Raw genomic sequence first — 13,331 nt, 5'->3', positions numbered from 1 at the left:
TTGTTCTATTTAAGGTGCTGTCGATAGTCCAGGCCAGTTTCTCCACCAGAGGACGAACTGATTTGCAAGGGAGCTGAATGCTAAAGCTCAAGGGAAGATGATCACTCACCCCAATAATATGTGTTGCAAAATCAGTTAGCCAGCTGGAATGGGAGTTGGTAATTGTGACAAAGTCAATCAACGTGCTATACCCTCTCCCCACATACGTCGGGCTAAACTCCACCGGAGGTCTACAGAGCAAGTTAATAAAACCAAGATCAAAGGTTGCCATCATTTCATTAAATGAGTCACCCCCGCTGTTGTGATCGAAATGTGGTTGATATTCAGATTTATATTTTTCCTGATCACCACAACCGCTCAGAAAATGTTTACAGAGGTGGTGATTAAAGTCACCTCCCCAAATAATGATTGAATCCCGATGAGATAAGGCTAGCAGAGCTCCCAAATCCTTAGTGAGAATATTTATCATACCATTTACTAAACCTTTCTCAATGCTATTGTACAGATTAACAATAAGCATTTCCACGTTTGGGGACACCCGGATTGAAACAATCTGATAATGATCGCATTGGCCCACCATTTTTACAGACAGGGTCTCCATCAGGTTAGATAAATAGATAGTCAGACCCCCTTTATTTCTCCCAGAGGTAGACGGACTAGCAGGTTGATGAAAGGTTATGTAACCGGTAATATGGATGGCTTCCAAGGACCAGGTCTCTTGCAAACATAAAATATCTATATCCTTAATATAGTCGATCCATATGGGATTATCAATCTTGGAACGAAGACCAGCTACATTCCAGAAAACAATCCTGGTTCCTTTGTCTTTTACTGGCTCAGGTAGGTGCAATAATGGGGTTACCGACTGCACGTCGTTAAAACAAGGGATCGCAGTAGGTACACACAATTCAGTCATGGCGGGAGTAACAGTGGCCTCCGCAGATGGGCGTCAATCCACTCCTTCGAGTCCGCTCAAAACTGAGAAGCGGTTGACCCCAGAAAAACTACGGTGACCGTCGTCCCTCCCACACCAAGTCCTAATAGGGAACGTTTTCCTAGGGTATTCCCAACCTAAATTGAGTGGGGTGCGATAGCTCTTCCTCCCCCCAAGCTCAGAGATCATACTGGAGTTTGGTCTATTCAGCTCTCTGTAGAAAAAATTGAGTGGGAGGATCTGGATGCCCCTCGATTGTGGTTTCACATTGTAGAACGATTCGTAGATAATTCGTCTAACCAAAAAAGGATTGTTAAAATTAAGTATAATGCAATCTCCATCAATGGTTTCTTAGATCTACCAATCCAGGCCACTCTTCGTACCATTATTAGCTCGTTCCAAGTGTTGTGACCCGCCATGGTATTCTTTGTCAACCAGTGGAGCACCTTGTTTTTTAATTGGCCAAAGTCCTCGCTAGCGCCTTTATTCAAAGTAGGGATATTAGCGAGCACTACTACTAGAGGTGAGCACGCTGGTGGGAGGTTAATAACCGGTAATGGAACCCGTTCATCCTGATCATCCCGCTCTTTCTCCCTCACACATTTATCACTAGTTTGTAAGTAGGTGTTAGTAGGTGGGGTGGGTTCAACAGTATTGACACTAGTAGATATCGGGGGCAACATGGGTAAAATAGTGACGCAATTATCGCCAGGAATTATTATATCTTTCTGGGTGTTTAGACCTTGAGGGGCTGGGTTGTTACTGGGTATTATTCCAGTGCAGGTGCACGGCTTGGGCGGTGTTAAGGTCACAAGTGTACACGTATTGGTGTTGACAAGCTCCCCCAAAGCGTCTAACTTATTGTTAATCTCTTTCAATCTCTCTATTAATGGAAGGGTAAAGGAACGCATAAGGGGAATTATGTTAGGAAGAGATACGGTTGTGTCCTCGACCCTTCCATCAAATGAATCTCTATTTTGTAAGACAGGGGACAATAAAAGAGGATCTGTCAAAATTTGTGTGTTCTTCTTGGATTTTTTAGTAGCATTCTTAGGGCAAGTAACACTATGTGTACCAGTCAGTTTTATAATTTTGGATTTCCTGCCTGTTTGGCTGTTACCACCCCTTTTCCTTTTCTTTTTCCCTTCCTTATCCACGCTAGAGAGAGGCGCTACTGCTTTGGCATCGGAGGCTACATGATCATCTGGCTGTAAACTTTTTCTAGGCTCGATTGGATAAAAACCCTCGGATGAATCAAGGCTGCTGAAGGAATTATTACTCTGGAACACGGAATCCTCAACAACAGCGTGGACAGAGTACGTTGACATACGTGGGCATACGGAAGTCAGATCTGTCCTTACTGGTGACACCACGCAATTTAAATCTCCTAGGGAGGAGCGTCTATTACTCAGAAGTTCCAGGGACAAACGTTTTTCAGTCCGGGCAATCTCCCTACTTACAACGTCAGCTGCTCTCAAAAAGAAGTCATCAAGTGTACCTGTAGTTCTTCCGCCTACTGTGGCTGGTGTTAGGCAGCGTTGCCCCTCTTTATCCGTGACACATGACATGGTTGTATACGATAGCAGAATTACAACAGACAAAGAGATCTTACCAAGGAGATGTTAGCCTCAGAGACGTGGCCCAGCCCTGCCTCCTCCTGCCCCGGATGGCCACAGGCGGCCCGCCCTTTGCCCGGGCTTCGCCCGGCGCACTCCCGCGCGCGTCCCGCGATGCGGGAGGCACGAGGTGCTTTAAAGCAGTCCCGGTGTCAGGGGGCGGGACCTCTGCTCGTTGCGCTGCCCTGAGGGCTCCTGGGGCGTGTGGTTCTCTGCCTCTGCAGTCGTTGGTCCTTAGAGGTGCTGCGAAGCGTCTCCCGCGAAGCGGGAGGCGCGAGGTGCTTTAAAGCAGTCCCGGTGTCAGGGGGCGGGACCTCTGCTCGTTGCGCTGCCCATTTACAAATAAGTCTTGGCCCTGCTCAAATGGGAACAGTCGAGCCCTAACTGCTGGGCAACAGCATGAGGGTAGATCTTTGTGCACCTCTCCCAGTCCAACAAGACCGCAATCCTTGAGACTGGCCTGCATCATGACGCACACGCATGATCTATGTTCGCCCATGACAATAAAACTCAACACTAGGGATCCAAACATCATGGCCGATTGGGGCACTCAAGGCGGGGATACACATCAATCTAAATGCAAGGGAATTTTCAAACCCAATAGAGACTGATTTCTGGAATCCAGTATTTGAAGCAACTCAGCTAAGTTAAACATCTGCGGAGAGCATTCTTACAGCTGTATGCCTGTCCAAGCCAGACTTATAAGCTTTTCAGTTACTAGTTCAAAACGACCTTTTCGGTATCAGAAACCTTCATTTTCCTGTTGTAGATGCATTAATTCACACAGAGGCTCCTGCATGAGTAAATGTACTCCAGTAGGAGGGGAGAGGGCATTCTTGGGTGGGAATGGCCTGAAAGAGGGTGGACATATAATTCTCGGAATTACCAAACCATGTTTTAATCAATTTCCACCCTGTAAATTACTCAATTTCCACAGTGGGATGGAGAAGGGAACACCCCCAAAATGGGGTAATGGCATATAGGAAGTGATTTCTGCATGCCCTTAAAATCTAAATCTGTGTAATGAATGCAACTTATCAGTTAATGCTGACTGTAGAAATTAGGTTATGGGCCCACAGTAAGCTATTCGGTACTCCGCTACCATGTACTTGCTTCCATTGTGTATCTATGTACTTGGATCTTTGTGTTTGTTACTTTTCTCCTGAACAAGCATATCCAATGCACTACCCTATTTCTCATCCTTTACCTCTATCAATATCTTTAATCTACATATACTTACTTCCTTTATGCATCTATATACTTTCAATGCACTTATGGATCTATATATTTATCACTTTCTTCTAATTTAGCATTTCCAATGCACTACCCTATTTCTCAGCCTACACTTCTCTCAATATATCCTCTAGCCCAACTTTCTGACTCATCTCAAACTTCTTTTTACTACTCTTTCCAATGCACTACCCTATTTCTCACACTATACATCTATCAATATATCCTCTGCATCGACTCTCTCATTTATCCCAAACCCCATACCACTACCATGATCCCCCCAAAAAAACCTTTCTAGACTCTCCCCTACTCTACCTCTCCTTGCATCATCTGACACCTCTTCTTACTTTAACGATCCCCCAAACCAAACCTTTCTAAACTCTTCCCTCTGACTCTTCCCCTCCAAAACCCATTTTTACTCATCCAAAAGCCTCCTCCTACTGCTATTACCTTTACAAAAAAATATCAAAATCCTTCACTCTTGTATCCCTCCACTATCCTTTTCAATCAAAATAACAGACTAACATGTTCACTTCTCAAATTCCATATTCCACTCTACTAATTCACCACTAATCCGTTATGGGTTCCAGAGTAGCGTGCTACTCGCCAATAAAGCGTTTCAACAACCCATCAGGGTTACAAGCGCTATATAAATGCAAACTTTTTCCCTTTTCAACCCCTCCCCAACCCTTCTCAATCCAAATAATTGACTAACATATCCACAACTCAAATTACTTTCATGTTTCACCATACTAATTCAACACTAATCCTTATGGGTTCCAGAGTAGCGTGCTACTCACCAAAAAAGCGCTTCAAAACCCCATCAGGGGTAGCAAGCGCTATATAAATGCAAACCTCTTTCCCTCTTCTATCCCGCCGCCTACCCTTCTCTATCCAAATAACTGAATAACATATCCACAACTCAAAATACTTCATATTTCACTATACTAATTTTCAACACTAATCCTTTATGGGTTTCTGAGTAGCGTGCTACTCGCCAGAAAAGCGCTTCAACACCTAGCAGGAGTAACAGGTGCTATATGAATGCAAACCTTTCTTCCCCTCTATCCCTCCGCTATCCTTCTTACTCCAAATAACTGACTAATATCCACCACTCAAATTACTTTCATATTTCACCATACTAATTCACCACTAATCCTTATGGGTTCCAGAGTACCGTGCTTCTCGCCAAAAAAGCGCTTCAAAACCCCATCAGGGGTAGCAAGCGCTATATAAATACAAACCTCTTTCCCTCTTCTATACCGCTGCCTACCCTTCTCTATCCAAATAACTGAAATCATATCCACCACTCAAATGACTTCATATTTCGCTATACTAATTTTCAACACTAATCCTTTATGGGTTCCGGAGTAGCGTGCTACTCGCCAGAAAAGCACTTCAACACCCATCATGAGTAACAGGTGCTATATGAATGCAAACCTTTCTTCCCTTTCTATCCCTCTGCTATCCTTCTCACTCCAAATAACTGAGTAATATCCACCACTCAAATTACTTTCATATTTCACCATACTAATTCACCACTAATCCTTTATGGGTTTCGGGAGTAGCGTGCTACTCGCCAAAAAAAACCCACTTTAAACACCCCATCAGCGGTAAAAAGCGCTATATAATTACAAACCTTTTTTCCTCTTCTATTCTTCTGCTATACTTCCGAATCCAAATAACTGACTAACCTATCCCCCACTTAAAATCACTTTCATATTTCACTATACTAATTCAACACTAATCCTCTATGGGTCCCGGAGTAGCGTGCTACTCATCGAAAAAGCACTTTGACGCCTCGTCAGCGGTAGTAAGCACTATATAAATGCAATTACAATAAAATACAATACAATAATATAGTCATTGTGGATAAAAAAAAAAAAATTGCAAGTATAATTTCCATTGCCTGTTTTTTGAAGTGTGAGTTTATGTATGTGTGTATTCTCGAATGAAATCTTTCAAATCTTTATTGTTTTAGTTACTTAAAACCATAACAATTAGTAATATAAAAAATAAAATGAAAGATAAAAAAAAAAGTTTAAATCAGTGTTGGCAATGTCAAGTGAGAGTGTTCAAAAGGTAGAATTGTCATAGTGCAAGTTGTGGTAAAAAATACATAAAATTCCCACGGCATCCCAATCTTCCTTTGAGCCATTAAAATAAGATATGGTGCAAAGTGTGTAAAATGCAGTTCCTTTACCAGTTAGCCTAGATAGGAACTTGGGAACATTTTGGGAATGATTGTATGACTTAGCAACGCATGCTTTTACCCTGCATGCCGTTATAGCACAATTTTTTACCCCCACTTCCTGCCGGGGCTGTGCTGGAGTTTGGAATAGTAGTATAAGTTACTATTCCAAATCCAGTCTGTGCAACAGTAGGGAAGGTGTTGGAGTTATATCCAACACCATATATCCCTACAGCAAGCCATTTTGGTTGTAATAGCATGCGGGGTAAAAGCATGTGTTGTAATGCATGCGCTGTAACAGTTGTTTCCCTTTGGGAACACCTGACACCCTACTGCCTTCAGAAAGTCTTTTGCACAGAATTACATTGCTTATTGTGCCTGCTGTTTCTCGACTTTCTGCTGCTTCCTCTCTCCTCTGCCTTTTTGAGACAGCATCCTGTGGTTGCTCTAGCACTATACAAAAACAATATAAAGTAGAATTTAATAAAATATTAAAGTGGTTTTTCAAGCAGTGTACGCTGTTTCATATCATTTCTCTCTTGTTCCCAAGTACAGGTACGGAATTGTGTTTAAGGAAGCCCCTTATTTTCCTTGCATAACTACATTACAAGCCCATATCTCAGTCCTTAGATACACTTTCTATATTCACTGTCTCATGCTTTTGGGTTTTATATTTGAGAGATCAGCCAAGAAAACCGATGTATTGTTTAAATACACATAAAATGGGCTTTGAATCCACCTTGTTCAATCACTGAAAACCTCTTTCAGTCATTGGCTTAGTCCTCTCTCATGTACAACTATTAGCAGTTTCTCCCATGTGCAGCTATTGGCAGTCTCAAAGTATCCTTCAACCTCCATTCAAGTGCTTGTTTGCATTGAACTGCATGAGGGACTACTTTACAACTGTAGCTTTGTCTGTACACTTTGCTGACTCCGTCCTGTGTATCTTACACTAATGTGCTAACGTAACATGTGTTTGCACATGAAACACGCAGTGGTGTGGAATGTTATAAAATATGATATATATATAATTGCCAATGGGACAGAATGCTTCAACGTGTCCCTTTGGTGCCATGAAGTGGGGTGAAAAATTCTAGCAGCCATCTCATTATATCAGAGCTCTGATAATAGCTCTGATAATAGCTTCTGTGATTATGCTAGGACTCATATTATAGCAGGGTTTCCATTCTAGTAATGCCCTGATTTTGCCACCTTCCCACAAATCTACACACTGGTCCTGAAAGTAGCCTAAGGTGGAGGTTATTGGGTTGGAATACCATTTTGAGTCTGTGCACACCTACAAACTTAAATATTTAAGGGTTTCCGACAACTCTTTTCTAATCTCCTCCCTTACTGGAAACAGCAGGAAATGTACTTCTGATAAAGGCAGAAGTAAAACCTTTTCCAGGTTGGGCAAAGAAGAGTTTGTAGGGAAAGTGAACTTGCCAACCCTCAGCAGATTTTCGCATGAGCAGTCATATACATTTCAAATTGCTCATGCTAAAATGTAGTCACAAGATTTTTGTAGGAGTACGGTTTCCAGGCCTTCTTCTGCAAATTCTTGTGAATTCATGAAAATTGTAAATCTGCACTAACACAAGCATGTATACCAAGGGTGCACTTTTGTGACTTACTTTCCTTAATAATTGGACCTCTAGTTATGTCTTGTATTAGCCAAGACCTTTTTTTTAATTAAAGTGTAATTAAAGTGTTATACATATTTATTTCACTGTAATGGTGGCCACTCTGTAGTTATAGTTCCCATAGGAAGAAGGGTTGTTTGTTTAGCTAGTAACTTTGGCACCAATTTCACAAGACTTTGCAAAAAAAAATTAATTGACCTCAGCTGTTTCTGAAAAAGTTTGCAGTGATCCATCAAGCGGTAGCCGAGAAAAAGGAGAGGGCCCAAAATTAGGGGTGGGCGGAATTTGTGTAATCGCGTTACGCAAAGTTCCACGAAACGGTAAAAAAATCCCCGCGAGCGATGCAGATTTCCGCGAGCACGCGGAATTCCTTGTTCCGCCTGTTCGCGATGCGTTTTCACAATCGCACACTCTCACGGGATCACGTGGCCGGCTACCAAAATCTCGTGGCACACGCGAACGGATAGGAAAACTCGCCGGCAAATGGAGGGATCCCAGTAAGTTGCTACCACACGGGCGAACATGCATTTTGAAAGCGCAAACAAGGAAAAAATTCCGCTACGCCACGGATCGACGACTTTTCGGCAATTCTGCGTTCTCTGCGGAATTGCCAAAATTCCGCAAATTCCGCGAGCGGAGCGGAATTTACCGCCCAGCCCTACCCAAAATGTAATTTCCATAGGGGAAATTAGACAATAATACAGAAAAAAACGGATAAACAGAATTACATCAAATTTGACAGAAATCTTGAACTTTTCCAACAAAGTGTGCTTTTGTGAGTTGATGTCTGTTCAGTAGTTTTTGAGAAATTAAGGTTATAAAAATGGAGATTTGTGTGTGGGAGTAGTCTAGATATGCCCTGATTGGCCAGTTTAAAGGGGACAAGTTATCCTGGCATTACTGTTGTTGTTTTCGTGTACTATGGGGCACATGTATCAAAGGCTTTTGCGTGCGCAAATGGTGCGATTCGCAAAAATCGGCCGTTTGCGCCCGCAAAAAGGTCTTTTTCGGTGCATTAAAGTGTTAGACACTTGCAATTTATGAATTCGCAATTTATTGCAATTTCTTAAATTGCGTTTGCATTTAAGGAATCGCAATTTGCGATTCCTTAAATGCAATGCTAGAAACACTTAGAAATAGCGAATTCACTATTTGGGGCTGCAAAATACAGAGAAATTACTCTGGTCTGTATTTTGCAAAGACCTTGAAAAATGCACTAAAGTGCATTTTTCAAGGTTTCAGGTTACACACACACATGCTCTTGGGGCATGTGTGTGCTCAACATGGGTGCACATCACAATTTCAGGGGTGCAACAGGGTGTCATTTTGACACCATTGCACCCTTGAAATTGCATGCGCAATTTGCGTGTACCTACTGGCACTCGCAAATTGCGCATGCAATTTCCCATTCATTCCTATGTGCCTCTAGGCCCATAGGAATGAATTGGAAGCCATTCCTTAATTGCGAGTCGCAATTAAGGAATGTTTAGGAATCGCTATTTTAATAGTGATTCCTACATGCATGGGATTTTGAGAGTCCTTAATTGCGATTCCTTAATAATCGCAATTAAGTACTCGCAAAAGCTTTTCTTGATGCATGTGCCTGTATACACCTGGTTTCCACGTATTGCCCATAACCCTCGACCGATACCTTAAGCATTGGTATGTTCCAAGGAATGTTTTTGGTAATGTTGGTCACAAAATTCTGGATGTACTCTACATTCTCGCAGATTTAATAAACGAGTTATGCTCTTACCTCGTCAAGTGTTGCTTCTCCACAACACCTAAATTGGCGATGAGGATGGGATACGTTCCATATCCCTTGGCTCCATCTCCTATGCGCCACTTCTGAGCCTTGCTGTCATCCATCATGAGAGTTACGGCAAACTTCCTTTGTTGCTGTTAGGTCTCTGTTTCACCATTTGTTGTGTGACCTACAGTGGCTTTGGGACAACGATGATTTGGTGAGTCATGTCTGAGCCACTTGTACCTGATACCTCCATTACACTTCTTTACTTCGTTCGTCTTGCCACAGAAGTGTCCTTACCATGCCTGCTCCTCTCCTACTGGGTGGAGCATGTTCCTGGATTCCAGTTGCAAGGCTCTGCTGGGCAACCTCGTCTCTGCTGCCTCTTAGACTTCGCCTCTGATGGAGCAAGGATTCTTCTATAGAAAATCCAGATCAAGCTCAGGCAGAAGAAGAGAAAGAAAGACCAGAGGGTTCAGAGCAAATACAAACAACAGAAGAAGAAGAAGCTGACATTTCAGAACAAGTCCAACCAAAAGAAAGAGAAAATAAAAGGACACTTGCAAAAGGTGAAGACGGTGAAAAACCAGTACAGACAAAAAGAGTTAAAAGGGGAGATCACTGGCCGAGTGGAGTGAAAAGACTGAGGTACTTTCTAAGAAGAAAAACAGGGAAAGAACTAGAGCAACTAAACAAGGTATCAAGTCAGGATGAGAAAGAACAAACAAGAAGAAGATCATTAAGATTGTCAAAAAGAACGAGGGTACCAAATAGAAAATATAAGGCTCCAGAGTGGACCTATATTATATTAGAGGATTTTGAAAATCTTGATCTAAACGGAGAACCAGAAAATAACATTGTTGAAGGATCTGATGAAAGGGATTTGAGACCACCTTAAAGAAACTACTTTTGTACAAAGGGTGGATCCATTGAGAAATTATCAAAAGAAGAAAAGATCGAAAGGGAAGAAGGACTGACCAAAAGCTGAAAGCCTCTACAGTGTGGGATCACACAAATATTTTAATTTTCATAATTTACAATTTAATTTTTTAGAAAAGAAGAGAATTTTAGAAATAAATTTTAGATACTAAAATGGCGGAAGTAAAAGTGACTGAACATACAAAATCTAATTTAAAACGATGATGTGTTAAATGCTGTCTATGTAGTATTACAATATTAATCTTGCTGTGGTTATTATTAACAGTTGTGATACCTGTCCTAATAGTAACTAATAATAAGAATAACTCAAATACTAGTGAGAGAGTGAGTGTGGTTACTGAGAAAACAACTACTACAGATTTAGAACAATTGGATTAAAGCATGTATTATCATGATAAATCAAATAGCGATTCATCATTAAATGTATTTACTAAACTCCTTTACCAATATGTTAACACAATGGATGTGAGTGACTGTTATGTTTGCATTAAACTACCTACTTCTGTGTCAGAAGGCGTGACATATCACCATCTTCCATTAACTTATGGCGTGTCTTGTAGTGTGTAACTAGTTTGTTTTATGTTACTGGTAAGTTGCAATACTATTATAGTGACATGTATTTAGTATTTTCAGAAATCCCTATTAGAAGAAATATGAATCCAGTACCTAGGAGCCAATTCCGATCCGGGTCGGAAGGGCACCGAACACTATCCGGCCGGAAAAACTACGAGCTGTATGCGTGTTTTCCGGCCGACTCGTACAGCTGTACGAGTGAGCAAGTACGATGCGAGCTACGTGAGATTCACCGACCGAGTCGTTTCCAGGTCCGAACCGCTCCGTACGTCTCGGTCGGAAGCTAACTGTGGCATGCAATGGATGCGATTTACAACCGAGCCAGTACGATGCACGCGTCGGACAGCCTGTGCGAGCCGGAGTGCCCGGCTCGCAAAACGTCCGGGTGGTTGCCTTTGGGGGTCCGCGTCGGACCCCCTGACACCCGCAGCCCTACGACTCGGACACAGGGGGAGACCTATGGGTCTCCCCAACACAGGCATGTGCGGTGCGGATGGCACCGACGCGTACCCACTGTAGGGGGGCACTTGTCCATGACGTACCCATTCAGTCAATGGGAGCCCATGTACACATCGTACGACCGGCTCCCATTGACTTCTATGGGAGTCCAACCGAACTGAGTCTGCCAGCATACGGCTGCATCGTACTCACTGGGTCGGACTGCAGGCCTCCGGCTCGGTCGGAAAACACTCCGGATCTGGCTCGGTCGGAGTGCTTTCTGACCCAGATCGGAATCGGCCCCTTAGTGGTAAAAATGCAGAGTTCATGGGAGAATTCTTTCTAACAACGAATCCCATAGATATAACACATGCTCATAGAAATAATTTAACATGTCTTTTGCGTGATGAAGAAAAAGTTTTTCTAAATTTAGTAGAAGAAAGAAGGCAGGATTTCCAAAAGAAAGCGGTTGAACAAAAGCCCATATACCTCCATGGGCTGCTTTAGAAGGGAATTATAAGAAAGGCGAGACTCATGCTGCAATCTCCCTGGATTTGTCAAAATTGGGGAAATTCTGTCTACATAGATTAATAAAAAGTGAATATAATAGTATTTTCATTGGTACTAGCGAAAGTGAACATACCTTCCTAATAATGGGGGTATGGGGACTAAAAGAGGGAATTTATTATGTGTGCGGTAAAAATGCCCATTATAGGTTACTTCCACGATGGTATTGCAGTTGTTACATTGCCATTGTATTTCCGAAGATATACCACATCACTAAGAACAATGACATGAAGGGCATAAGTAAAGGACTAACAAGAAATAAAAGAGCACGTTTTTCAGAAATAGTAGATGATATATTTGGTGCACTGATACCGTCATTTGGAGTGATATTCAAATCACATAAGATACGTCAATTGTCCACTGTAGTTGACCGCTTATCAACAGATACTGCTGGAGGATTCTTAATGATCAATACTGAAATGGTTACGATCAGATCTATGGTTCTTCAAAATAGACTTGCCCTTGATATCCTATTGGCAAAAGAAGGTGGAGTCTGTGGCATGTTGCAAGTTCAACACTGCTGTACATATATCCCGGACAAAAGTAAAGGTATTGAGGTATATATCAAAAATATTACAAAGATTCATAAAGAATTGACCCAACTGGAGGTTGACAGTGTGTGGGAGAAATTCAGTAAAAGTCTTTCTAAAATAGGTAGCTGGTTTTCTACTTTTGGAAATAGTTTATTAGAGAAAATATTAATCCTTGTAATTTCAATAGCATTAGTGAAATTAATGATAGTAATGACCTATAAATGTTGCAAGGGAAAAATGTGAACTGGGTCAATGATTGAAATAAAGAATAGAAGGATGGAAGGAAAGAGAAAAAGGGAGGAAATAGAGTTAGAGGAAATGAGAGACAACCTGTATGGTAAGAAGAAAGAAATGAACATAAAAGAGAGAAATAAAGAATGTGTAGAAAAGAACGTAGGTACCAAGATTAAATGATAAAGTTGCCGATTGGTAGTGATGGGTATTTTATGATGGCTCTAAAATGCCATCAGAGGGGAGATTGATGGAGCAAGGATTCAAGGAAAAGAAACTTGCTCAGATCAATCTCTCATTAACAGAAACTAATAACCAGAAATTTTAAATAAGAGAAATCTAACATGCACACGACATTTACATATGGGGAAAATAGCTTTACGCACGCTTGAATAACAAAGAATAATTTGCAGCGCCATCAAATCCCACTTTAAACCGAAAATGCTTCAGCGCATGTGCAAACCAGAACCGCATAAATAACCATGGGCCCGATTCACAGAACTAACTTAAGAAAAAATCCTAAACTTACTACTTTTGGTATTCACAGAAGTTAGGATTTTGTCTTAAGTTTGTCTTAAGACAAACTTAAGACAGATTTAAGACAGACTTAAGACAAACTTAAGACAGACTTAAGAGAGACTTAAGACAGACTTAAGACAGACTTAAGTTAGGATTTTGTCTTAAGTTTG

The sequence above is a fragment of the Triturus cristatus genome, chromosome 9 (genome assembly GCF_964204655.1).
Source record: "Triturus cristatus chromosome 9, aTriCri1.1, whole genome shotgun sequence".
Taxonomy (NCBI): domain Eukaryota; kingdom Metazoa; phylum Chordata; class Amphibia; order Caudata; family Salamandridae; genus Triturus; species Triturus cristatus.
Note: the sequence above shows the minus strand (reverse complement) of the source record.